Raw genomic sequence first — 26,301 nt, forward strand, 5'->3', positions numbered from 1 at the left:
ACATTTAGATGTCAACACTATGAGATATAAGGTCATTTGTACGATATAAGCTAAAGAATAGAGGCCCAAAGATTGATCCGTAGGGAAGCCCCTTTGTATGTTACGAGACAACTACACTTTCTAATGGATTCTCACACACTGTATTGTAGTAGATAAATATGAATCCATCCATTTTAAAGAACTAGGTAAATGCCCTCCTGTCCTAAATCAAATCAACTCAGCCTGCAGGAGAAAGAGGTTATCACCTTTAGAGATGGAAAGGTTACATGACATTAAGTCCCTGGATGGAGCCAGCAACAGAACAGTGACACATGGCCACATCAAAACACTCTGCCTCCATTATGGCTCTGACTGGGGTTAGTCTTGATCTATTATATTTAACCTTTATTTATCTAGGCAAGTCAGTTAAGAATAAATTCTTATTTACAATGACAGCTTAGGAGCTGTTGGTTAACTGCCTTGTTCAGGAGCAGAACGACAGATGTTTACCTTGTCAGCTGAGGGATTCAATCTAGCAACCTTTCAGTTACTGGCCCAACACTCTAACCACTAGGCTACCTGTCGCCATCTGCTACTGAGGTCACAGTATCAGATGAGTTCATTCTGGGTGGAGGGTAGATCAGGAAACCCTGCTGTGTGTCTGTTTCATGTGAGCCATTTTCAATTTTAAGCTAGACACTGAATAAACCATAACAACATTTTTATTATACACATGAACAATCTTGAAAAAGATACTTAACCATATTGTGGCCTGTAATTTAAAATTATTTTTCAAGACTACAACCTCCAATGTATCCATTATGTCAACATTGCACAGACAGTGTACCACATTTCACAGAGTCAGTACAGTAAACGTCCTCCACTCCGGTGTCCACACATAATACACCTCACACTCGCTAGTTCTCTCATCTAGCCGTTGCTGTGCCTGCAAGGTCAACCAGAGGTCACTGTGGCGTGGTGGGCTCAGCTAGGAAAGTAGCCAGGCAGACAAGATGATGGGAGGGAGGGAATCCCAGGGGGAGACACCATCACTGTACCGCCCAAGGGCTCTCCTCTGCAGCTATGTGTGTCATTGTATCTCTGGGTGAGAGTTTGAAACATTTTCAAGCTGAAGCATTTCTCCATGGGATTTCCATTTGATCCTGTGATAGTTAAGGCTGGGTGATATATTGTGAATAACTGTACACCGATATGGATCCACATACCGGTATGGATTTTTACAATAACGTCTATAACAATATTTTGAAACAGTGCTAAATTAAATGAAATGTAAAAAAAAATGTACCACTTCACTGTCAACTTTGTCCTAGGTTGGTTGAATATAAAAACATCAGAATACAGAAAGCCCATTACAACCACATAGAATTAATTTGTCGCCATCCGAGGGTCATACACTAATCAAAAAACATATTTAAAACTTGTATTATTTAGATACGTAAAATACTGTAAAATACCGCCATACCGTCAAAAATGTGAAACATATTGTGATATGATAATTTAGCCATATCAACCGGACCTAGTGCTTAAGCTCAGTGAGAAAACACAATATTTTGGTGTACAGACAACTTGAGCACGAAATCTGCTGAAATACAGTACATTATGTACATATATGCACAAATTGAGTGTGAGATCGTGTTGGTCGGTCGCATGCAGACTGAATAGGTAGAATGGCTGAGTTAACTTTCAGAACTTTATGCTTGGTGCACCTCCTGAGTGGCGCAGCGGTGTAAGGCACTGCATCTCGGTGCTAGAGGTGTCACTATAGACCCTGGTTTGATTCCAGGCTGTATCACAATCGGCCGTGATTGGGAGTCCCATAAGGCACAATTGTCCCAGAGTCGTCCAGGTTAGGGTTTGGCCGGGGTATGCCGTCATTATAAAATAAGAATATGTTCTTAACTGACTTGCATAGTTAAATAAATGTTCAATAAAAACAATTAACAATACCCTAATATATTCACAAGTGTCTTCCATGGATGTGTGTGCCTTGTCTCTGACTTTGTATTTGACTAACCTGATTATACTGAAGGTGTGAAAGAGACATCTGAAGGCTCACTGGTGTGAATATTTTATTGTTTACAATTGACAGGCCCTGAGTAACCTCCCTAAGGAGAGAGGTACAGGCAGAAAATTATACCTTTTTCATTTTGCTGAAATGGAGCTCTCTTCTCCATCGAGTTGTTGGGTCTGTGTTTGTGAGTGTCCTCCCCCTGAGGTGTTGGGGCTGTGAGTGTCTTCCCCCTGAGGTGTTGGGGCTGTGAGTGTCCTCCCCCTGAGGTGTTGGGGCTGTGAGCGTCCTCCCCCTGAGGTGTTGGGGCTGTGAGTGTCCTCCCCCTGAGGTGTTGGGGCTGCTAGTGTCCTCCCCCTGAGGTGTTGGGGCTGCTAGTGTCCTCCCCCTGATGTGTTGAGGCTGTGAGTGTCCTCCCCCTGAGGTGTTGGGGCTGCTAGTGTCCTCCTCTGAGGTGTTGGGGCTGTGAGTGTCCTCCCCCTGAGGTGTTGGGGCTGCTAGTGTCCTCCCCTGAGGTGTTGGGGCTGTGAGTGTCCTCCCCCTGAGGGGTTGGGGCTGTGAGTGTCCTCCCCCTGAGGTGTTGGGGCTGCTAGTGTCCTCCCCCTGAGGTGTTGGGGCTGTGAGTGTCCTCCCCCTGAGGTGTTGAGGCTGTGAGTGTCCTCCCCCTGAGGTGTTGGGGCTGCTAGTGTCCTCCCCTGAGGTGTTGGGGCTGTGAGTGTCCTCGCCCTGAGGTGTTGGGGCTGTGAGTGTCCTCACCCTGAGGTGTTGGGGCTGTGAGTGTCCTCCCCCTGAGGTGTTAGGGCTGTGAGTGTCCTCCCCCTGAGGTGTTGGGGCTGTGAGTGTCCTCACCCTGAGGTGTTGGGGCTGTGAGTGTCCTCCTCCTGAGGTGTTGGGCTGCTAGTGTCCTCCCCTGAGGTGTTGAGGCTGTGAGTGTCCTCACCCTGAGCTGTTGGGGCTGAGTGGTGTTCGGGCTCTGTGCATGTGTGTGAGTGAATGGGAGAGAGGACAGGGAGAGAACGAGTGAAAGAAATAGGGAACGATAGGCTCAGCGATAGAGAAAAAAAGAGAGAGAGCTGCCCTCCAGCAGTGGAGGTGTGCTGAGTGGCAGCGTGCCGTATCAGGGCCAGTGTGTCAGTGAGCACGGAGAACTGCGCTGGCCAGAATAATCAATCATGTTAGTCCACTGCTGAGTGCTGGCAATTTAGCTTTTCATAACCATCGCATTTATCTCTTCACTCATTATTCTAGAGGCTGAGGCAGACAGCAACGGTGTCCTTTATAACCAGGAGTGCTTACAGTAAACGGCTTGCATTAGTCTGCATGCAAACAAACATCTATTTAGGAGAACATTCCATAAGCCTTCTACAATAGGGTGACCAGACGAAGAGTGAGAAAGAGGAGGAAAGATAAAGATATGATTAGCCTGCCAATTTATTATTCCAAACAAGTTTTTGAGATAAAATACTTTGGTTAACAGATTCCCATTGCTTGCTTCATTTTGTATTTTATCTAATAGTGTACTATTTATTATTAAAGATTGGAGAAGAAGGAAAAATAAGGGAGTAAAAAGAGTGAAGCGAGGAGAGTGTGGAAGAGTGAGGTGGAAAGGTAAAGAGAAGGAAAGGAAGAAAGATCAGGAAGACGATTGGAGGAGAAGAAAAAGTTGAGAGTAAGAAGAGTGACACAAGGAGAGTGAAGAAGAACAGACAGAGGAGGTACAATGGCTCTTTCCAAGAAACGGTAATGCCAATTTAATAACATGATGAGAGAATTTCCATTTATACGCTCAGGTCAAGACGATAGAATGGTTCACTGCACCCTTTGTAATTCCTCTTTCAATTGGCAGCCGGAGAAGAACGGCAGTGGTAGAACATCAGCAGATGAAAAAGCATAAAGCCTCTCTGATTGGCCGTGTTGGTATGCCCTCTGTCACCACGTTCTTCAAGAAGGTAGAGCCTTCCCAAGAAGAATATGGTTTAGCTGTGCAGGAGGGTGTCTTTGCATACCACACTATGTGACACAATCATAGTTACAGATCTCTGGGCTGCACAGCACAACTGACACGTAAACTTCGGCTCATAAACCTTCCATGTGCTAGGACAAAATGTGACGCCACAGTGAGTAACGTGTTAGCACCATGGGCAACTACTTTGGTAACACCGGACCTAGACCAGGTTGAATTTGTGTCCCTGTCCATTGATGCGTCCAATCATGGACATGTAAAGCTGCTGCCAATACTAGTCAGATATGTGTTGGCAAAACACATCTGTGAAAACAAAACTGCTTGATTTTGTTGAATTGAAAGGAGAAACAGCAGAGGAGATTGCAGCTGAGGTCCTGGTGGTCATCCAAAAATGTAACCTGCAAAACAAAGTCGTGGCATTCTCTGCCGACAACACAAATACCAATTTTGGAGGACTGAATAGGCTGGGGAGGGTCAATGTCCATACCAAAGTTAAAAATGCTCTGCAGCGGGAGGTGATTGGCTTAGGTTGTCCTGCCCACATCATTCATAACACGGCCAGAACAGCTTTGGATATGATGTTGAGTACCTGCTCACAAAGATATTTGGATATGTTCATATTTTCACCGTCAGAGTAGAAAGACTGAAGAGCTTTTTTCAGTTTGTTGGCCAGGAGTACCATAACATTTTACGACACAGCAATGTTCGCTGGCTGTCCATGTTCCCTGCTCTAGAAAGAGTGCTGAAAATGTATGTGCCATTGAAATCCTTTTTTATTTCTGAAGACAAATGCCCTGTTGTCCTGTGAACAATGTTCGAAGATCCACTGACTGAACTTTGGCTGGACTTTGTCCATGGAAACTTGACCGTATTCAGTGACACGATCAAGATGCTTGAAGGCCAGGATCGCTGTGCTGTGGAGTCAGCTGCTATTCTGAGAAACGTTGAGGCAAAATTGACTGCAAGACGTGATGACAACTTCATTCCAGTTTTGGTCAGAGGACTTCTGAGAGAGCTAGAGGAAAATGAAGCCATGTCTAAAGAGAGCTTTCTCAAAACATCCCAATCATTCTTCACTACGGCTGTGAACTACTTGGGGAAAGCAGGCATTGGGGAAAGCACACAGATAATCTAAAAGATTTACATTGTCTCCTTTTAAAAAGGCAACCTCAGCGTGTAGAGATCCAGAAGGCAGCAGGCACACTGCCCCCACTGCCCCCAAATGCCCCCATGTGACCATCAATGAGGATGCATTGTTTGACGAGGTTACTGGCCTGCAAGAGTTCCTAAAGGGGGATCGCTTGAAGAATGGAAAACATCTGAGACACCGCTTAGTCAGAGATGGAGCACGGTGGTTACCCACTTCAAAGAGAACGACATCCCACACACTAACCTGGCTAGATTAGCGTCTGTTGTCATGTGCTTACCTGGAAGTAATGCACTAGTCGAGAGAGTGTTCTCCAAAATGAATGATATATGGACAGCAGCAAGAAATAGGTTCACTGTTCCTGCCATCAAGGCCATGCTTATTGTGAAGACAAACTTCAACCTCCCCTGCCAGGAGTTCATGGAGAAGCTGGCCAAAGACAGAGCAATCCTGAATAAGATACATTCTTCTGAGAAATATACAGATTAGGTTGGTATAAGTGGTAACTACATAATATAATCTCATCACTGTCTTATTTCTTTATTATGTTGTTAAGCATTTCACATAGACTATTGTCTTTTTTCAATTTTTTTCATGTTCTCTTCTGCTCTTATTCTACCCAGACTACCAGGACCATTGAATGGCTGTTCAGGTTGGACAGTTCTGTCTTTTCTGTAGTGTTTCTGTAATATAGTTGTTTTCTCTGTCTATCACAGTGTGCCTGTTAGACTAAATACATGAAACCGGAATTGTCCCCCTTTTTTATTTCTTAGATAATAACATTGGATATTTTAATGATATATTGACCGCCGAACTGGAAATGTCCCCGGTTTAAATTTCATGGTCACCTTATTCTACAAGCATTCCATAAGTGTTCCCTCAAGTCAACACTGTAGACTGCATCGACACAGAGTTGATGTCAAGCACAAAACAATATTCATATAGAACCAGTCCAATACCCGATGACAGCATTTGCAGAAACACATTGGTTATAACAATTACTGAATTTCTGTTGACATACAGACATGTGAGTGGTAGTTTTTTGATGGCTTATGATGAAAACATTACATCAGGGATATTACAGTACTGCATCTCATCTTCCTGGTAGATTGGGTATCTTGAGGTCACCTTGAACCATCATACAGCCTGTATCTGAAATTAAAACCCATCGATGGATGAATGTCTCCATAGACCCATGCATAATCATATCACATTCCAGTCAATGGCCGTATGGAGTGGCATACTGTTAGTTATGAATAATTCAACACAAGGCAAGGGCCCAAAATGAAATGAAATTTGAAGTATTGAAGGAACACTTCTAAAAATGTCAACTTCTAATCCATCATCTCCAGCACCACCCAAACATCAACATATGTGAAAATTGTGTTTCTAGATTTTGTAGTAGAAAAGAGAGGAAGATATTTGTTTCCAATGACATCATACAGTAGGTGCTCATCGGGTGATTTTAACCAATTATGAGTAGGCATTCCCTACTAATTACATAGTGTCTGCTAATTGGTTGATGAACGTCATGCTCTATCTTTTTTACTATAAAACATAGAAACGTGCCGTTTTCACATCTGTCGGTGTTGGGGTGGTGCTGGAGATGATGAACGTGAAGTTTTCACATCTGTCGGTGTTGGGGTGGTGCTGGAGATGACGAACGTGAAGTTTTCACATCTGTCGGTGTTGGGGTGGTGCTGGAGATGACGAACGTGAAGTTTTCACATCTGTCGGTGTTGGGGTGGTGCTGGAGATGACGAACGTGAAGTTTTCACATCTGTCGGTGTTGGGGTGGTGCTGGAGATGACGAACGTGAAGTTTTCACATCTGTCGGTGTTGGGGTGGTGCTGGAGATGACGAACGTGAAGTTTTCACATCTGTTGGTGTTGGGGTGGTGCTGGAGATGACGAACGTGAAGTTTTCACATCTGTCGGTGTTGGGGTGGTGCTGGAGATGACGAACGTGAAGTTTTCACATCTGTCGGTGTTGGGGTGGTGCTGGAGATGACGAACGTGAAGTTTTCACATCTGTCAGTGTTGGGGTGGTGCTGGAGATGACGAACGTGAAGTTTTCACATCTGTCGGTGTTGGGGTGGTGCTGGAGATGACGAACGTGCCGTTTTCACATCTGTTGGTGTTGGGGTGGTGCTGGAGATGACGAACGTGAAGTTTTCACATCTGTTGGTGTTGGGGTGGTGCTGGAGATGACGAACGTGAAGTTGAACTTTTTTTTAAACATTTCCCTTTAAACTAGATGTTTAAGAACACTGATAATAGTTTAAGTGTTAGTCCTTTAACCAGTGGGTTGTGTGTGTGTGTGTGTGTGTGGGGGGGGTGTATATGGGTTTGTGTGTGTGTGTGTGTGGGGGGTGTATATGGGTTTGTGTGTGTGTATGTGTGGGGGGGGGTGGTATATGGGTGTGTGTGTGTGGGGGAGGGGGGGGGGGGGGTGTATATGGGTGTGTGTGTGTGTGTGTGTATGTGTGTGTGTGTGTGTGTGTGTGTGTGTGTGTGTGTGTGTGTGTGTGTGTGTGTGTGTGTGTGTGTGTGTGTGTGTGTGTGTGTGTGTGTGTGTGTGTGTGTGTGTGTGTGTGTGTGTATGTATGTGTGTGCATTGGCAAATGCTTGCTATCGATTGAAGGTTAGCTTCTGATAACTGTGCCTCCCCTGCACTTAACAGATCACCCGAGGGCTGGGAATTATACTCACAATATGTATTCCGTCAATATCTACGATTGAGCCACCACTAGACAGTTATGGAAGGTAAATATGGTGAACTTGTGCTCCAAAGCAATAGTGAACAACCCTTCGAACTGCTAACGCAGTAGACTATATTTTGTGCTGTTGTTGTTGGTGGTGATGTTGGTGTTTTGAGGGTAGAAAAACATTGCTTTGCACCATGTGCACACCCAGCTATGCACACACATACATGCAGAATTAAACAGTGTTTACGGTAAAATACTTTGCTGTAAACAACAACAACACAAAGAAGAGGATGAGAACTGGAGAGCTGGATGAGAACTGGAGGGGGGTGGGAGGATTGGTGAGTCTGGAAGGATATGGGAGGGCTGGGGGAAGATCTGGAGGGGTGAGGGGATGGGGGAGGGCTGGAGTGGGGTGGCCATGGGGGATGAAAATAATTGGGTAGGGAAGTAAGGAGAAGAGGGTATGGGGAGGGCTATTTTTTTTTTAAAGTACTTTTATTTAACTAGACAAGTCAGTTAAGAACACATTCTTATTTACAATGACGGCCTGTACTGGCCAAACCCGGACGACGCTGGGCCAATTGTGCGGCGCCCTATGGGACTCCCACTCACGGACTGCCGGTTGTGATACAGCTTGGAATCGAACCAGGGTGTCTGTAGTGATGCCTCAAGCACTGAGCTGCAGAGAAGAAGGGTTTAGTAGGGGTAGGTGTTGATTAGCCTTTACAGACTCATTTATACAGATCTAGGCCATAACACATTGTTCTCCATCCATGCTGCATTTAGCTGCTGGTGATGATCAGGATGCAGGTGAAGAGTGTGTTGAGCAGAGTGAACACTGACAACTCTACTGCTATGCAATATAATATGATAGAAACACTGTAAATATTCAATGTAAAGGGACTTGCCTCCTCTCTGTTGAAGTGATAAAGCATACCATTAAACATTGAAATCAAAAGATGGAAGTGACAAGAACAAAGTCCCTTGTGTGTGTCACATGTTTTTCCGTATATATGAGAATATATCAGATCATCAAATGGTAGCTTTGCAGTATGGTTCATCAGATCTTACGGAGTGCTATACTGTAGACCCATTGAGCTTCAGTTTCCCTATAGATAAGAATCTCTTTCAAAATTCCCTCAATTGATTTCTTCTTTCTTTCTAATATTCAGAACTCCCTCCTCACGTGCTGCATGGGGCTTGTGAACATCTTCAAATGCACTGACTGTGCTGTCACTGTACTGTTGTACATTGGAGAACATTAGCATATGGCTTTTATTGAAATATGAATGTGCACAGTTGTGCAGCGTAGCTTAATGATGCCTGTGAATTAGCAGGGTGGAGGAGCGGAGGAATGTTGCTGTGTAGGTGGATCTGTCTGATGGGTGGAGGTGCTAACAGTGCTATTACGAAAGGGATGGCTGTGACTCGTGTGTTGCTATTATCTTACACGAGGCCCTGTGATTTCAGTCATATTGCCATGCTAATACAGACACAAGATACTGTACATATTAGCATTTCAACATTGTGTTATCGTGCTTCAATGTACTGCATGAATGACAGTTGATATCTGGGCATTCCGATTATTCAAGGTGGAAGTGACATATACTCTCTAATGGCTAGGTCTCTGCTATTTCCTTTAATGGACAGTCACTGAAAAAAAATTCATTGGGGATTGGAAGTGAAGGGCAGTGAGCAGTCTTGTTGTTTTATTAGCCGTAGCCAGCTGACATCATGAATGTAAAAGGACAAATCTGCTCTCCAAGAACACATTATTCTTTTGGAGAGCAGCGTTGTCAGCCAATAGCTGTTTTAATATTTAATGTTAAAGTATAATTTCATGGCCTGCCTGGCTGGCTGGCTGAGGGATGGATCTATTGCCCGATATTCACCTACCCGCCCGAACACTAATGGATTCATGGGTAATTCCAGGAGATATGAGCAGGAAGTGAGTTATGTGGGGTGGGGTTCATGTCAGTTCATGGCACAGTCTTGGGCCCTGGCCCACAAATAGATCTGAAATGATTGGATAGGTAAATAGTATGTTAATAGGTCCACCTACCCTTCTAACAGGCTTTTAACCACTCACCATATTGCTAACACATATTGCTAACAACCTCAAGCCTCACCCCTCCTTGAGTCAATCGTTGAAACCATACTTAATAAAAACATACATTAGAACTACATAAGCAATACATATGAACACACCCACCTGCACTCATAAACACACACAGCCAAACAAACATCTACAATCATATAGAGCACACACAGATGTTAGCGGGCTCGTTTTGCACAGCGAGACACTACGCTGTCTGTCTCTGTTCTCCTGCCCTCTCGTTGTGTTTTAATCTGAATGATGTGATTACAGAGATATATAATTTATTAGAAATAGGACAAACTAGAAGATTAAATGGGAAGTAATTGCATTAACATTCATGGGCACATGCTGACTAGAGGTTTTGTCGACACAGTTTTAGATCAGCAAATTTAAACGTTTCCATTGTAATATCTGTATCTATAGGAAGTCACAGCTTATATTATCAGGAATAGAAGTGTGGGTTTTATGTAACCATTATTTCACCAGGAAAGTAAATTGACTTGCTCTCATGTACGAGAATTGAACCTATGTTGCTTGGGCACAATTCCCAAAGTGGCATATCTGGTAGCTTTTCTAAGACCATTTCTAGACCCTAGATACCACATGTACAAAGAACAAAAATGTAGTGAACAACAAAATGAACACAACATGTAAAGTTTTGGTCCCATGTTTCATGAGCTGAAATTAAAGATCCCAGAACTATTTCATAGACACAGAAAGCGTATTTGTGCACAAATTTGTTTACATCCCTGTTAGTGAGCATTTCTCCTTTGCCAAGATAATCCATCCACCTGACAGGTGTGGCATATCAAGAAACTGATTAAACAGATTGATCATTACACAGGTGCACCTTGTGCTGGGTATTATAAAAGGCCACTCTAAAATTTGCAGTTTTGTCACACAGCACAATTCCACAGATGTCTCAAGTTTTGAGGGAGCGTGCAATTGGCATGCTGACTGCAGGAATGTCCGCCAGAGCTGTTACCAGACAATTGTCTGTGCCATAAGCTGCCGCCAACGTCATTTTAGAGAACTTGGCAGTATGTCCAACCGGTCTCACAACCGCAGATCACGTGTAACCACGACATCCCAGGACCTACACATACAGCTTCTTCATCTATGGGATCGTCAGAGACCAGCCACCCAGAATAGATGATGAATTTGTGGGTTTGCACAACCAAAGAAAAATTATGCACAATCTGTCAGAAACCATCTCAGGGATGCTCATCTGAGTGCTCGTAATCCTCAACAGGGTCTTGACCTGACTGCAGTTCGACGTTGTAACCAACTTCAGTGGGCAAATGCTCAACTTCGATGGTCAGTGGCACGCTGGAGAAGTGTGCTTTTCACAGATGAATCACAGTTTCTACTGTATCGGGCATATGGCACGACGTGTATGGCGTCGTGTGGGTGAGCGGTTTACTGATGTTAACGATGTGAACAGAGTGCCCATGGTGGCGGTGGGGTTATGGTATGGGCGGGCAAAAGCTAAAGACAATGAACACAATTGCATTTTATCGATGGCAATTTGAATACACAGAGATACCGTGACAAGATCCTGAGGCCCATTGTCGTGCCATTCATCCGAAGCAATCACCTCATGTTTCAGAATGATAATGCAAGGCCCTGTGTTGCAAGGATCTGCACACAATTCCTGGAAGCTGAAAATGTCCCAGTTCTTCCATGGCCTACATACTCACCAGACATGTTACACATTGAGCCTGTTTGGGATGCTCTGGATTGACTGAACGTTTTTCTGATCCACGCCTTTTTTTAAAGGTATTTGTGACCAACAGATGTACATCTGTATTGTAGGCACACTAACAAGACTCGACATACTGACACTCCCAAAACACATAACATGCACATACATTTATAATGAGTCTACACACACTCACATACAAACATAATTTATGCTGCTGCCTAGGCACCTTACCCCTGTACATATCTACCTCGATCACTCCACTCCATTATCCCTGCACATTGTAAATATGGTGTTGGAACTGACCCTGTATATACACTACATGACCAAAAGTATTTGGACACCTGCTCGTCGAACATCTCATTCCAAAATTATGGGCATTAATATGGAGTTGGTCCCCCATTTGCTGCTATAACAGCCTCCACTCTTCCGGGAAGGCTTTCAACTCGATGTTGGAACATTGCTGTGGGGACAAGCTTCCATTCAGCCACAAGAGCATTAGTGAGATCGGGCACTGATGTTGGGCAATAAGGCCTGGCTTGCAATCGGTGTTTACTTCCTCCCAAAGTTGTTCGATGGGGTTGAGGTCAGGGCTCTGTGCAGGCTAGTAAAGTTCTTCCACACCGATCTCGACAAAGCATTTCTGTATAGACCTCGCTTTATGCACAGGCGCATTGTCATGCTCCAACAGGAAAGGGCCTTTCCCCAAACTGTTGCCACAAAGTTGGAAGCACAGAATCATCTATAATGTCATTGTATGCTGTAGCATTAAGATTTCCCTTCACTGGAACTAAGTGGCCTAGCCCAAAACATGAAAAACTGTCCCAGATCATGAATCCCCCTCCACCAAACTTTACAGTTGGCACTATGCATCCGGGCAGGTAGCATTCTCCTGGCATCCGCCAAACCTAGATTTGTAATTTGGACTGCCAGATGGTGAATTGTGATTCATCACTCCAGAAAACACGTTTCCGGGCCTCCGGGGTGGCGCAGTGGTCTAGGGCACTGCATCGCAGTGCTAACTGCGCCACCAGAGTCTATGGGTTCGCCCCCAGGCTCTGTCGCAGCCGGCCGCGACCGGGAGGTCCGTGGGGCGACGCACAATTGGGCTAGCGTCGTCCGGGTTAGGGAGGGTTTGGCCGGTAGGGATTTCCTTGTCTCATCGCGCTCCAGCGACTCCTGTGGCGGGCTGGGCGCAGTGCACGCTAACCAAGGGGGCCAGGTGCACGGTGTTTCCTCCGACACATTGGTGCGGCTGGCTTCCGGGTTGGAGGCGCGCTGTGTTAAAGAAGCAGTGCGGCTTGGTTGGGTTGTGCCTCGGAGGACGCATGGCTTTCGACCTTCGTCTCTCCCGAGCCCGTACGGGAGTTGTAGCGATGAGACAAGATAGTAATTACTAGCGATTGGATACCACGAAAATTGGGGAGAAAAGGGGATAAAAAAAAAGAAAAAAAGAAAATAAAAAAAAGAAAACACGTTTCCATTACTCCAGAGTCCAATGGCTTTGCTTTGCACATGGTGATCTTAGGCTTGTGTGCGGCTGCTAGGCCATGGAAACCTTGTGCTGACGTTTCTTTCAGAGGCAGTTTGAAACTCGGGAGTGAGTGTTGCAACCGAGGACAGAATATTTGTAAGCGGTGCACACTTCAGCACTCAGCACTTCATAATAACAACACTTACAGTTGACCGGGGCAGCTTTAGCAGGGCAGTAATTTGACAAACTGACTTGTTGGAAAGGTGGCATCCTATGACTGTGTCACATTGAATGTCACTGAGCTCTTCAGTAAGGCCCTTCTACTGCCAATGTTTGTCTACGGGATTGCATGGCTGTATGCTCAGTAGACCTGTCTGCAACGGGTGTGGCTGAAATAGCCAAATCCATTCATTTGAAGGGGTGTCCACATACTTTGGTTTATATAGTGTAGCTTCTTACTTTCTCGTGTCCTTATTTCGTGTTTTTATTTCTTATGTGTTTTTGTTCCAACTTGTGTTATTTGTAGTGCTACATTGATGTTGATTACCACATTGTTGGGTTTGGGACTTGCAAGAAAGGCATTTCAGTGTACTTCAACTTCAAACATGGGATCTGGCTTTGTCAACAAAACCGACTGAACAACATGGCTTGGAATACAAGAGGATTTGCAGGTTTTGCAGGGCATTCAGCATATATTGATGACATATGCCTTCCTCGCCGCTCACTAAACCATTTTAATTGGCTCCTGTAAAGCCTATCTCGTACAGCAGAACACAATAACAAACAAACACAACAACAGCACTTGGCTGGTTAGCTAAGCCTTTGAGAACCCATAGAACCCCTATAAACCCAAACAAATAAACAACCTCAATTGTTGTAGCGGGACAATGGCTAATTTAATTGGCTAATAATCGTGTACTCACGCCTGAGTGGTCACGATATTAGGGCTACGTGCAATCCATCCGGGGAAAACGTTCATTGAACTGTGTGTGTGTGTGTGCGTGTGTGTGTGTGTGTGTGTGTGTGTGTGTGTGTGTGTGTGTGTGTGTGTGTGTGTGTGTGTGTGTGTGTGTGTGTGTGTGTGTGTGTGTGTGTGTGTGTGTGTGTGTGTGTGTGTGTGTGAGTCCTGTGCAATAGAGAGAGGTTGTTCAGGGGGGCTACAAACTCAGTTTGGAGACAATGAGTTTTGGGGGTTTTAGGGGGAAATATAATTGTCTCAGTGGTTTGGATGGAATTACCCACAATGCTCTAAGTACTCCTAAGAGACCTGGATGGGAGGAAGGCGCCTGGAGAGAAGGGATGCAGGGGGGAAGATTGGAGGGGGCTGGTAGTTGCAATATGGGGCTGCCTGGCTGTCATCTTTCATTTTGAGCTGCTTTTTATTCGTTTTTTACGGGGTGAAGGAAGGGACAAGGCCGCAATACACAGCACTGTTATAACCCACTGGATACACTGTCAGACTGACTCTGAGTCTGTTTGGGGTTCTACTTGTACATTGGGATTGTACAATAACAAAAAACGACTACGATGTCCATGTTAGGAAGTAGTCGCATGTCCTTTGGAGTCCTGATATGGATACCACAATACTCAAAGCGGTGAGCATTAAAACAAGTATGGCTGCTTTATTGTGGGTTTGTGGAGGTGAACACTATTCCCCGCAGGATGATTGTTTGTGGGAGGAAGACCACTGATAGTGTATGTATTGTACCCTTGAGCAAAACCCCACCACTCTATTCATTACTAGAATAACTGATCAACACTGCGTACAATACAACACCACATAAGATATGCAGCCTTAACAAATGGAGTAATGGGGAAAATACTGTTGTGTGTAAGCACTATGGTAAGCAACATCTCTTATTTCAGAAGGTAAGATTTAAACTAGGGTGCATATGTCACGATCGTGTGGAGGATTGACGGACCAAAACGCAGCATTTGGAAAATAAGCCATCTCTTTTATTTTAGAAGAAGGCAAAACGAAACAAAAACACTTACGAACTAACCAAAACAATAAACGACCGTGAAGCTAATAAAACGTAGTGCACACACAGGCTACAAACGTATAACATAGACAATTACCCACATCAAACGAAAGCCCATGGCTACCCTAAATATGGCTCCCAATCAGAGACAACAGAAATCAGCTGTCTCTAATTGGGAACCCATTCAGGCAACCATAGACTCTCCTAGACAACTACACCAACATAGACACAGCTAGACACATACACTCAACACAAACCCATACACTACACCCAACACCCCCTTTACCATATAACCACCCAAAACCGATAAAACACAAACATTCCCCATGTCACACCCTGACCTAACTAAAATAATAAAGAAAACAAAGAATACTAAGGCCAGGGCGTGACAGCATAGCTGTGTTGTAGTGGTAACACTCCCTGGTATAAGTCACAAACTGACCCCCCTACTGGGGACTGGGGTTCAATCCCAGCTACCACTTTTTCTCTCCCACTTGCCTGCCTCCCCCTCGGAATTCTTACTGTCTAAATAAAGTGAAAAAAAACCTCCAAAATATTTTGAACAAAAACGCAGCATGCAGCAATTTCAAAGATTTACAGTTCATATAAGGAAATCAGTGAATTTAAATAAATAAATTAGACCCTAATCTATGGATTTCAGGGCCGGGAATACAGATATGCATCTGTTGGTCACAGATACCTTAAAAAAAAGGTAGGGACACTGGATCAGAAAACCAGTCAGTAACTGGTGTGACCACCATTTTCTTCATGTAAGGCGACACATCTCCTTCGCATAGAGTTGATCGGGCTGTTGATTGTGGCCTGTGGAATGTTGTCCCACTCCCCATCAATGGCTGTCCAAAGTTGCTGGATATTGGTGGGTACTGGAACACACTGTCGTACACGTCAATCCAGAGCATCCCAAACAGGCTCAATGGGTGACATGTCCGGTGAGTATGCAGGCCAATGTTGAACTGGGACATTTTCCGCTTCTAGGAATTGTGTACAGATGCTTGTGACATGGGGCCTTGCATTATCATTCTGAAACATGAGGCGATGGTGGAGGATGAATGGCACGACAATCGGCCTCAGGATCTTGTCACGGTATCTCTGTGCATTCAAATTGCCATCGATAAAATAAAATTGTGTTTGTTGTCCGTTTTTTATTTTTTATTTTTATTTCACCTTTATTTAACCAGGTAGGCTAGTTGAGAACAAGTTCTCATTTGCAACTGCGACCTGGCCAAGATAAAGCATAGCAGTGTGAACAGACAACAACACAGAGTTACACATGGAGTAAACAATAAACAAGTCAATAACATGGTAGAAAAAAGAGAATCTATATACAATGTGTGCAAAAGGCATGAGGTAGGCAATAAATCGAATAATTACAATTTAGCAGATTAACACTGGAGTGATAAATCATCAGATGATCATGTGCAAGAAGAGATACTGGTGTGCAAAAGAGCAGAAAAGTAAATAAATAAAAGCAGTATGGGGGTGAGGTAGGTAAATTGGGTGGGTAGTTTACAGATGGACTATGTACAGCTACAGCGATCGGTTAGCTGCTCGGATAGCAGATTTTTAAAGTTGTTGAGGGAGATAAAAGTCTCCAACTTCAGAGATTTTTGCAATTCGTTCCAGTCGCAGGCAGCAGAGAACTGGAAGGAAAGGCGTCCAAATGAGGTTTTGGCTTTAGGGATGATCAGTGAGATACACCTGCTGGAGCGCGTGCTACGGGTGGGTGTAGCCATCGTGACCAGTGAACTGAGATAAGGCGGCACTTTACCTAGCATAGCCTTGTAGATGACCTGGAGCCAGTGGGTCTGACGACGAACATGTAGCGAGGGCCAGCCGACTAGGGCATACAGGTCGCAGTGGTGGGTCGTATAAGGTGCTTTAGTAACAAAACGGATGGCACTGTGATAAACTGCATCCAGTTTGCTGAGTAGAGTATTGGAAGCTATTTTGTAGATGACATCGCCGAAGTCGAGGATCGGTAGGATAGTCAGTTTTACTAGGGTAAGTTTGGCGGCGTGAGTGAAGGAGGCTTTGTTGCGGAATAGAAAGCCGACTCTAGATTTGATTTTGGATTGGAGATGTTTGATATGAGTCTGGAAGGAGAGTTTGCAGTCTAGCCAGACACCTAGGTACTTATAGATGTCCACATATTCTAGGTCGGAACCGTCCAGGGTGCTGATGCTAGTCGGGCGTGCGGGTGCAGGCAGCGAACGGTTGAAAAGCATGCATTTGGTTTTACTAGCGTTTAAGAGCAGTTGGAGGCCACGGAAGGAGTGTTGTATGGCATTGAAGCTCGTTTGGAGGTTAGATAGCACAGTGTGCAGGGAAGGGCCGGAAGTATACAGAATGGTGTCGTCTGCGTAGAGGTGGATCAGGGAATCGCCCGCAGCAAGAGCAACATCATTGATGTATACAGAGAAAAGAGTCGGCCCGAGAATTTAACCCTGTGGTACCCCCATAGAGACTGCCAGAGGACCGGACAACATGCCCTCCGATTTGACACACTGAACTCTGTCTGCAAAGTAGTTGGTGAACCAGGCAAGGCAGTCAATAGAAAAACCGAGGCTATTGAGTCTGCCGATAAGAATATGGTGATCGACAGAGTCGAAAGCCTTGGCCAGGTCGATGAAGACGGCTGCACAGTAATGTCTTTTATCGATGGCGGTTATGATATCGTTTAGTACCTTGAGTGTGGCTGAGGTGCACCCGTGACCGGCTCGGAAACCGGATTGCACAGCGGAGAAGGTACGGTGGGATTCGAGATGGTCAGTGATCTGTTTGTTGACTTGGCTTTCGAAGACCTTAGCTAGGCAGGGCAGGATGGATATAGGTCTGTAACAGTTTGGGTCCAGGGTGTCCCCCCCTTTGAAGAGGGGGATGACAGCGGCAGCTTTCCAATCCTTGGGGATCTCAGATGATACGAAGGAGAGGTTGAACAAGCTGGTAATAGGGGGTGCGACAATGGCGGCGGACAGTTTCAGAAATAGGGGGTCCAGATTGTCAAGCCCAGCTGATTTGTATGGGTCCAGGTTTTCCAGCTCTTTTAGAACATCTGCTATCTGGATATGGGTAAAGGAGAAGCTGGGGAGGCTTGGGCGAGTAGCAGGGGCTGGGCTGTTGGCCAAGGTTGGAGTCGCCAGGAGGAAGGCATGGCCAGCCATTGAGAAATGTTTGTTGAAGTTTTCGATTATCACGGACTTATCAGTGGTGACCGTGTTATCTAGCCTCAGTGCAGTGGGCAGCTGGGAGGAGGTGCTCTTGTTTTCCATGGACTTTACAGTATCCCAGAACTTTTTGGAGTTAGAGCTACAGGATGCAAATTTCTGCTTGAAAAAGCTGGCCTTTGCTTTCCTGACTGACTGTGTGTATTGGTTCCTGACTTCCCTGAACAGTTGCATATCGCGGGGGCTCTTCGATGCTATTGCAGTTCGCCACAGGATGTTTTTGTGCTGGTCGAGGGCAGTCAGGTCTGGAGTGAACCAAGGGCTATATCTGTTCTTGGTTCTGCATTTTTTGAACGGAGCATGCTTGTCTAATATGGTGAGGAAGTAACTTTTAAAGAGTGACCAGGCATCCTCAACTGATGGGATGAGGTCAATATCCTTCCAGGGTACCCCGGCCAGGTCGATTAGAAAGGCCTGCTCGCAGAAGTGTTTTAGGGAGCGTTTGACAGTGATGAGGGGTGGTCGTTTGACCGTGGACCCGTGGCGGATACAGGCAATGAGGCAGTGATCGCTGAGATCTTGATTGGAGACAGCAGAGGTGTATTTGGAGGGCAAGTTGGTCAGGATAATGTCTATTAGGGTGCCCATGTTTACGGATTTAGGGTTGTACCTGGTGGGTTCCTTGATGATTTGTGTGAGATTGAGGGCATCAAGCTTAGATTGTAGGACTGCCGGGGTGTTAAGCATATCCCAGTTTAGGTCACCTAACAGAACAAACTCTGAAGCTAGATGGGGAGCGATCAATTCACAGATGGTGTCCAGGGCACAGCTGGGAGCTGAGGGGGGTCGGTAGCAGGCGGCAACAGTGAGAGACTTATTTCTGGAGAGATTAATTTTTAAAATTAGAAGTTCGAACTGTTTGGGCATAGACCTGGAAAGTATGACTTTGCAGGCTATCTCTGCAGTAGATTGCAACTCCTCCCCCTTTGGCAGTTCTATCTTGACGGAAAGTGTTATAGTTGGGTATGGAAATCTCTGAGTTTTTGGTGGCCTTCCTAAGCCAGGATTCGGACACGGCAAGGACATCAGGGTTGGCAGAGTGTGCTAAAGCGGTGAGTAAGGCAAACTTAGGGAGGAGGCTTCTGATGTTGACATGCATGAGGCCAAGGCTTTTTCGATCACAGAAGTCAACAAATGAGGGTGACTGGGGACATGCAGGGCCTGGGTTTACCTCCACATCACCCGAGGAACAGAGGAGTAGTAGGATGAGGGTGCGGCTAAAGGCTATCAAAACTGGTCGCCTAGAGCGTTGGGGACAAGGAATAAAAGGAGCATATTTATGGGCGTGGTAGAATAGATTCTGGGCATAATGTGCAGACCAGGGTATGGTGGGGCACGGGTACAGCGGAGGCAAGCCCAGGCACTGGGTGATGATAAGAGAGGTTGTATCTCTGGACATGCTGGTCTCAATGGGTGAGGTCACCGCATGTGTGCGGGGTGGGACAAAGGAGGTATCAGAGGTACGGAGAGTGGAACTACGGGGTCCATTGCAAACCAAAACAATGATAACTAGCCTGAACAACAGTATGCAAGGCATATTGATATTTGAGAGAGACATACAATAAGGCATAAAGTGATTGCAGGTCATGATTGGTAGAGCTAGCTAAAACAACAGGTGAGATAACAGCAGCTAGTCAGCTAACACAGCAACAGCAGGTAAAAATGGCGACGACTAGGCAGAGAGGGTCGGATTAACTACACACAGATCCTGAGTTAAAGCACAGAGCCGACAGATAAAACACAAATAAACAGAATGGAGTACCGTGAATTAATGGACAGTCAAGCAGGCATCAGCTATGTAGCCAAGTGATCATAGTGTCCGTAGCTTATGCCTGCTCATAGCATAACCCCACCACCACCACCATGGGGCACTCTGTTCACAACGTTGACAAACCTCTCACCGACACGACGCAAGACACATGGACTGCAGTTGTGAGGCCAGTTGGACGTACTGCCTAATTCTCTAAAATGACGTTGGAGGCAGCTTATGGTAGAGAAATGAACATTCAATTCTCTGGCAACAGCTCTGGTGGATATTCCTGCAGTCAGCATGCCTATTGCATGCTCCCTCAAAACTTGACACATTTGTGGCATTGTGCTGTGTGACAAAACTGCAGATGTTAGAGTGGCTTTTTATTGTCCCCAGCACAAGGTGCACCTGTGTAATGATCATGCTGTTTAATCAGTTTCTTGATATGCCACACCTGTCAGGTGGATATATTATCTTGGCAAAGTAGAAATGCTCACTAACAGGGATGTAAACAAATTTGTGCAAAACATTTTAGAGAAATAAGCTTTTCGTAAGTATGGAACATTTCTGGGATCTATTATTTCAGCTCATGAAACATGGGACCAACACTTTACATGTTGCGTTTATATTTTTGTTGAGTGCATATTTGAAAAACAACAACATTTCAACCTATAGATACATGGCTATCTGTGTCGTTCACATTTGGTCAGGCGGGTTTTGTGCCTACAACCACAAAGCTGTTACTAAAAAGCACCCCATTTGGACTATAGCTCATCTCCCATATGGTAAAATGATCAAAGTCTCCTCAAAACCACAAACCAAAATACCACAGGGAGTCCGCACACTTTGATGTCAGATCCCCAGTGTATGTTGTCAATAATCCCAATACCACACACACTCCTAGTGTGGTATGTCTATGACCTTTGAGGGAACACCACATGAGTCTTCTACTAGGAGCCAAGAAAACAGGACAAATGAAGGAAGCAGCAAAACAAAACTTCAGAAACTTTACATGAATGGCCATTGTTTCTAAATATGGGTAGAGGTGTATACTGTGAGTATGTGCCCTTCGGAAGCAGTGGCAGTGAGGTAAGGGGCAGGTCAGGGGTGGGATAAGGGAACTTGCTTTTGGGAACAGCACATAGTATTACAACAGAGCATATAGAGTTCAAGAGCTTTCAAATGGAGATTACAATATGACATTGGTGGTGGTAACCCTCAGTTCAGGGGCTTCACTGGTGACAATATGATGTAAATTGCAATGCAGGTGTAAAAGACTCCATTTGGTTCCGACCCGAGCAGGGCTCGAACTCACAACCCTCTGCACAACAACTAACGCCACCTCTCATACAGTCATATTCTTGTTTCAGACAGTGCTTGACTACCCGTGTAAAAGCCAAGTATCTTTGTTGGTAAGCCGGCTTCAGTGCAGTGTGTCTGGACTTTGCCTAACATTCCATCCAGGCTGTGGCTTCTCTCTTACCTCTCCGCTTCTGCTGTGAATGTCTATACCACAAGTTCAGAAAGATTAGTGGAATAAGCGGTGCTAACTACTATCCAACTCCAGGTCCATCAGAACATCAAATCAATAGGTTTTAACAGCCCTCCTTGAGTAATAACTGAACCTTGTGTCCTCATTTCAGCTGTAAATGGTTTGGTCAAGAACTGGTCCAGGCTGCCAGCCTGCCAGGCAGCACAATGAAAGGAAGCCAGGGTCAAGGTGTTATGGTTCCCTCTTTGTGTAGACGCACTGTGAGGTCAGACTGACACACTACACCAAGAATTAAACAGTGCTACAAATGTCGGATGTGAGAGGTGGGATGGTGGGATGGAGGGAGGGGGGAGGGGGAGGGAAGGAGAGGAGAGAGAGAGAAAAATAGAGAAGAGAGAGAGAGTAAGTGTGTCCACTGCAAAGTGGATACAGTAAATAAAACAGGAATCTGACTCCTTTAAACCAGTCTATCGGAAGCCCGCTGCTCCACACCAACCCCCCTGGCCAGTTAAGGTTAAAGAATCGGTCTATCAGCAAGAAATTCCCTGTTTAAAGCCAAGTCTCCCCAGCAGGTGACAGATGAAAAGCAGTCATCGACCCCCCGCTCCTTTATTCTACCCTCTCTCTCACCCCCTCACTCATCCTTATCCCTCTAGGATATGCAGGGCTTGCATTTAAAGGGCACCTCCTGCATCCCAGCTTCCCATTTCGCCTCCCCAGCTTCCCATCTCACCTCCCCAGTAAAGCCGGAATATTCAGTGAAGGAGGAGGGGAGAAGAAGAGCATGTCCCTGGGAGGATTCTCTCTCCCTCTTTAGTTCTGTTAATGAGACAAAGCCGTTTCTGAGAAACGGGAAAATAGCCCATATATGAGTTAATGGTAAGTAGCAGCCAGCTAGCCAGCCAGCTAGGTAATTACAACACTGCATATTTATACCCTTTGCTATGAGACTCGAAATTGAGCTCAGGTGCATCCTGTTTCCATTTATCTTTATTGGAGTCCACCTATGGTAAATTCAATTGAATGGACATGATTTGGAAAGGCACACACCTGTCTATATAAAGGTCCCAACTCTGAAAGCGCAGGTTAGAGCAAAAACCAAGCCAACCGTAAAGTGCAGATCTGGGGAAGGGTACCAAAATATTTCTGCAGCATTGAAGGTTCCCAAGAAAACAGTGTCCTCCAACATTCTCAAATGGAAGAAGTTTGGAACCACCTAGACTTTTCCTAGAGCTGGCCACCCGGTCAAACTGAGCAATCGCGGGAAAAGGGCCTTGGTCAGGAAGGTGACCAAAACCCGATATTCACTCTGACAGACATCCAGAGTTCCTATGTGGAGATGGGAGAACCTTTCAGAAGGACACCCATATCTTCAGCACTCCACCAATCAGGCCTTTATGGTAGAGTGGCAAGATGGAAGCCACTGCTCAGTAAAAGGCACATGAAAGCCCACTTGGAGTTTGCCAAAAGGCACCTAAAGGACTCCCAGATCATGAGAAACAAGATTCTATGGTCTGATGAAACTAAGATTGAAATCTTTGGCCTGAATGCCAAGCGTCATGCATGGAGGAAACCTGGAACCATCCCTATGGTGAAGCATGGTGGTGGCAGCATCATGCTGTGTTGATGTTTATCAGTGGCAGGGACAGGGAAACTAGTCAGGATCAAGGGAAAGATGAACAGAGCAAAGTAAAGAGAGATCCCTGATGAAAACCTGCTCCATCGCGCTCAGGACCTTAGACTGGGGCGAAAGTTGACTTCCAACAGGACAATGACCCGAAGCACACAGCCAAGACAACGCAGGAGTGGCTTTGGGACAAGTCTCTGAATGTCCTTGAGTCTAGCCAGAGCCTGGACTTGAACCTGGTTGAACATCTCTGGAGAGACCTGACAATAGCTGTGCAGTGACACTTCCCATCTAACCTGACAGAGCTTGAGAGGATCTACAGAGAAGAATGGGAGAAACTCCCCAAATACCGGTGTGCCAAGCTTGTAGTGTCATACCCAAGAAGATGAGTCTGCAATCGCTGCCAAAGGATCTTCAACGAAGTACTAAGTAAAGGTTCTGAATATTTATGTAAATGTCATATTTCAGTTTTTTATTTGTAATACATTTGCTAAAATGTATAAAAACCTGTTTTTGCTTTGTCATTATGGGGTATTGTGTCTAGAATGATGTGGTGGGGAAACGATTTAATCAATTTTAGAATAAGGCTAACAAACGTAACAAAATCTCGGAAAAGTCAAGGTGTCTGAATACTTTCCGAATGCACTGTACATAGTGATCCTATTCCTAATTCTATGTCCCAGTACACCCACCCACACACACGCACACCCACAAACACAAACACAAACACACAAAATAGTAAGGAGAGAACAGGAAGGAGGTAAAGCACTTTCCATCGACAGCTGTCATCATTGTCAGGAGATCAGACAGACAATACTCATCATCTATCACTCCTCTCTTCTGTTTGTGCTACCTGTCCTTGTTCTTCCTACAACTGCCTTACCTCCATTACTCCACAACCAGTCAGCAGATGTGTATGTGTGTCCATATATACAAGGAGTTGGGAGGAAAGCACACACTGGCAATCTACAAGGAACCTAAAATACACTGCATTAGCTACAGCTGCTGTTTCGGTTTTGCACAAAGCCACGCCTGCAAACACATGGTGTCCCAATCCCACCATACGATGGTTGATCCCTTAGTGTTTCACAAAACCAGCAGGATATGATGTGTCCCATCACCATCGGCCAGTTTGGAAGAAGATCAGAGGTATGGCTTTATAATGTAATACGTTCATCACCCGTTGCCATGGATACAGCTGTCAGGAACCGCAGAGGGGTTTATTATATGAGTAACAGCTAAGACAGACATGTCACACCCTGCATTCACTCCTCCACTGTTATGAAGAGAGAGAGAGCGAGAGATAGGGAGCGAGTGAGAAAAATTGAGAAAGACGGAGAGAGAGAGCGAGAGAAAAAGAGAGAGAGGCCGTGATCTGCATTGTGTTGCCCAGCTGGTGAGTTGCCTGTCTAGGGATGAAAGTCTGTGTGTGCTGCGAGAGGTTATGGATGAATTGGGACTGGCAGGTAAAAACTAACTTCAATGAGGAAACAGTCTGGACAAGACCCATGTGTTTTAACAATAATCTTGGGATGCGAAGGTCTTTCAACAAAAAAATAATAATTATCTGAATAATATTGAAAAAAGTACTTACAAATGTCCATTGCACAAAACGGATATTTGATCTTTACAGATAATTGACTTGTCAGGCCTTGTAGGAAGTACTGTATAAAGAGCAATGGCATCTCATAGCAACACAATAAGAACCAACGAGGCGGTCGTACATTGCCCTTTGGTGAGACGCCCACATGATCACACAGAGAGACAGACTAACAGTTACCAATTCCAACTGTCATGTTTTACCACCATTAGCCCCTTCAAGTGACAACACAAATTACAGCTATTGGAGAGCAAGAGTACTTCAGGCCTGTTGACATTTAATTTAACACACCGGCAGAATGGACTGGTCAGTGGGAAACTACTGATACACAAACACACACAGCCATAACACCGATATCTTGCCATCGGTCCTGTAACGGACCCACAGCAAGACTGAATCAGTAACCCATAGTAGAGCAGGACCGAGTTGCCGCGGTGATGTGGTGCTGTGTTGCCGTGGTGACCCCCCTGTGCGTGACAGTCATGGAGCCAGTTTTATTACCCTGGTGCAGATCACAGTCACTGGGGACCGTCTGCAAGGTATGTTCCAGACAGGACGAGAGCATACACACACACGCACGACCCTTCTCCGACCTCGGATACACTCTAGAGAGAATGGAATCTGACTTAGGTTTTTGTCTGAAATAACTTTCCCTTTAGTGTATGAAGAGCATCCCACCGTAACATGGACACAAACTGGCAGCCTCAGCAGAGGGAATTAGTCAGGAAGAGGGGAAGTCAGCTGGGAAGGAGACCAATGGAAGAAGGTGATGATGAGAGGGAATAGAGTGATAGTGTTGGTGATATTGATAGGTCGCTAAGATTGGCATGTTAGCTAAAGATATGATGCCATGTTAGATTAGGCCACTCCCTAATTCTGGGCACTGGTATTAGAATAACTGTACTGGGTAACGGATGGCAGAGAGCAGGGGGTAGAAGGAGAAGCATTGTTCATTGACTCCACTCAAAATTATTGTGACATGTTGGATTCACGGCATCCACTAGCATTCAACTCCTATTGTGGACTGATCCAACTAAGGGTTCAGGAGAAAACAGAAAATACAAGGAGATGATGGTGGCCTATTTTTGACTCAAAGAAGAATCAGGCTAGGATAAAACAATACAGGAAAAGGAGATTTTGCCACAGAGTAACACACCGAACTCGACAAGCATTGGGTCAACTGTAGTGCACTTCTCCCTGGATCATTAAAAGTTGTCTTTTTCAAGTAATAACTTTGTTATGGTAAATAAACAATGTAGGACCCTTTGAAAGAAGATCAATTTCAACACGATTCATATAATCAAAGCTGTATGTACAGTATCAGTCAAAGAGTTTGGACATACCTACTCATTCAAGGGTTTTTCTTTATTTGTACTATTTTCTAAATTGTAGAATAATAATGAAGAAATCAAAACTGAAATAACACATATGGAATCATGTAGTAACCAGAAAAGTGTTAAACAAATCAAAAATATATTTTAGATTTATATATTCTTCAAATTAGCC

The 26,301-nt window shown here is 45.0% G+C and overlaps 1 protein-coding gene across 1 annotated transcript in view; it reads right to left on the reverse strand.

Annotated features, from left to right (window-relative positions):
- The window catches only part of LOC129820080 (thrombospondin type-1 domain-containing protein 7A-like), a 184,893-nt gene that overhangs the window by 138,315 nt on the left and 20,277 nt on the right, over positions 1-26,301 (reverse strand). The window lies entirely within an intron of this gene.

The sequence above is a fragment of the Salvelinus fontinalis genome, chromosome 22, assembly GCF_029448725.1.
Source record: "Salvelinus fontinalis isolate EN_2023a chromosome 22, ASM2944872v1, whole genome shotgun sequence".
Lineage (NCBI taxonomy): Eukaryota > Metazoa > Chordata > Actinopteri > Salmoniformes > Salmonidae > Salvelinus > Salvelinus fontinalis.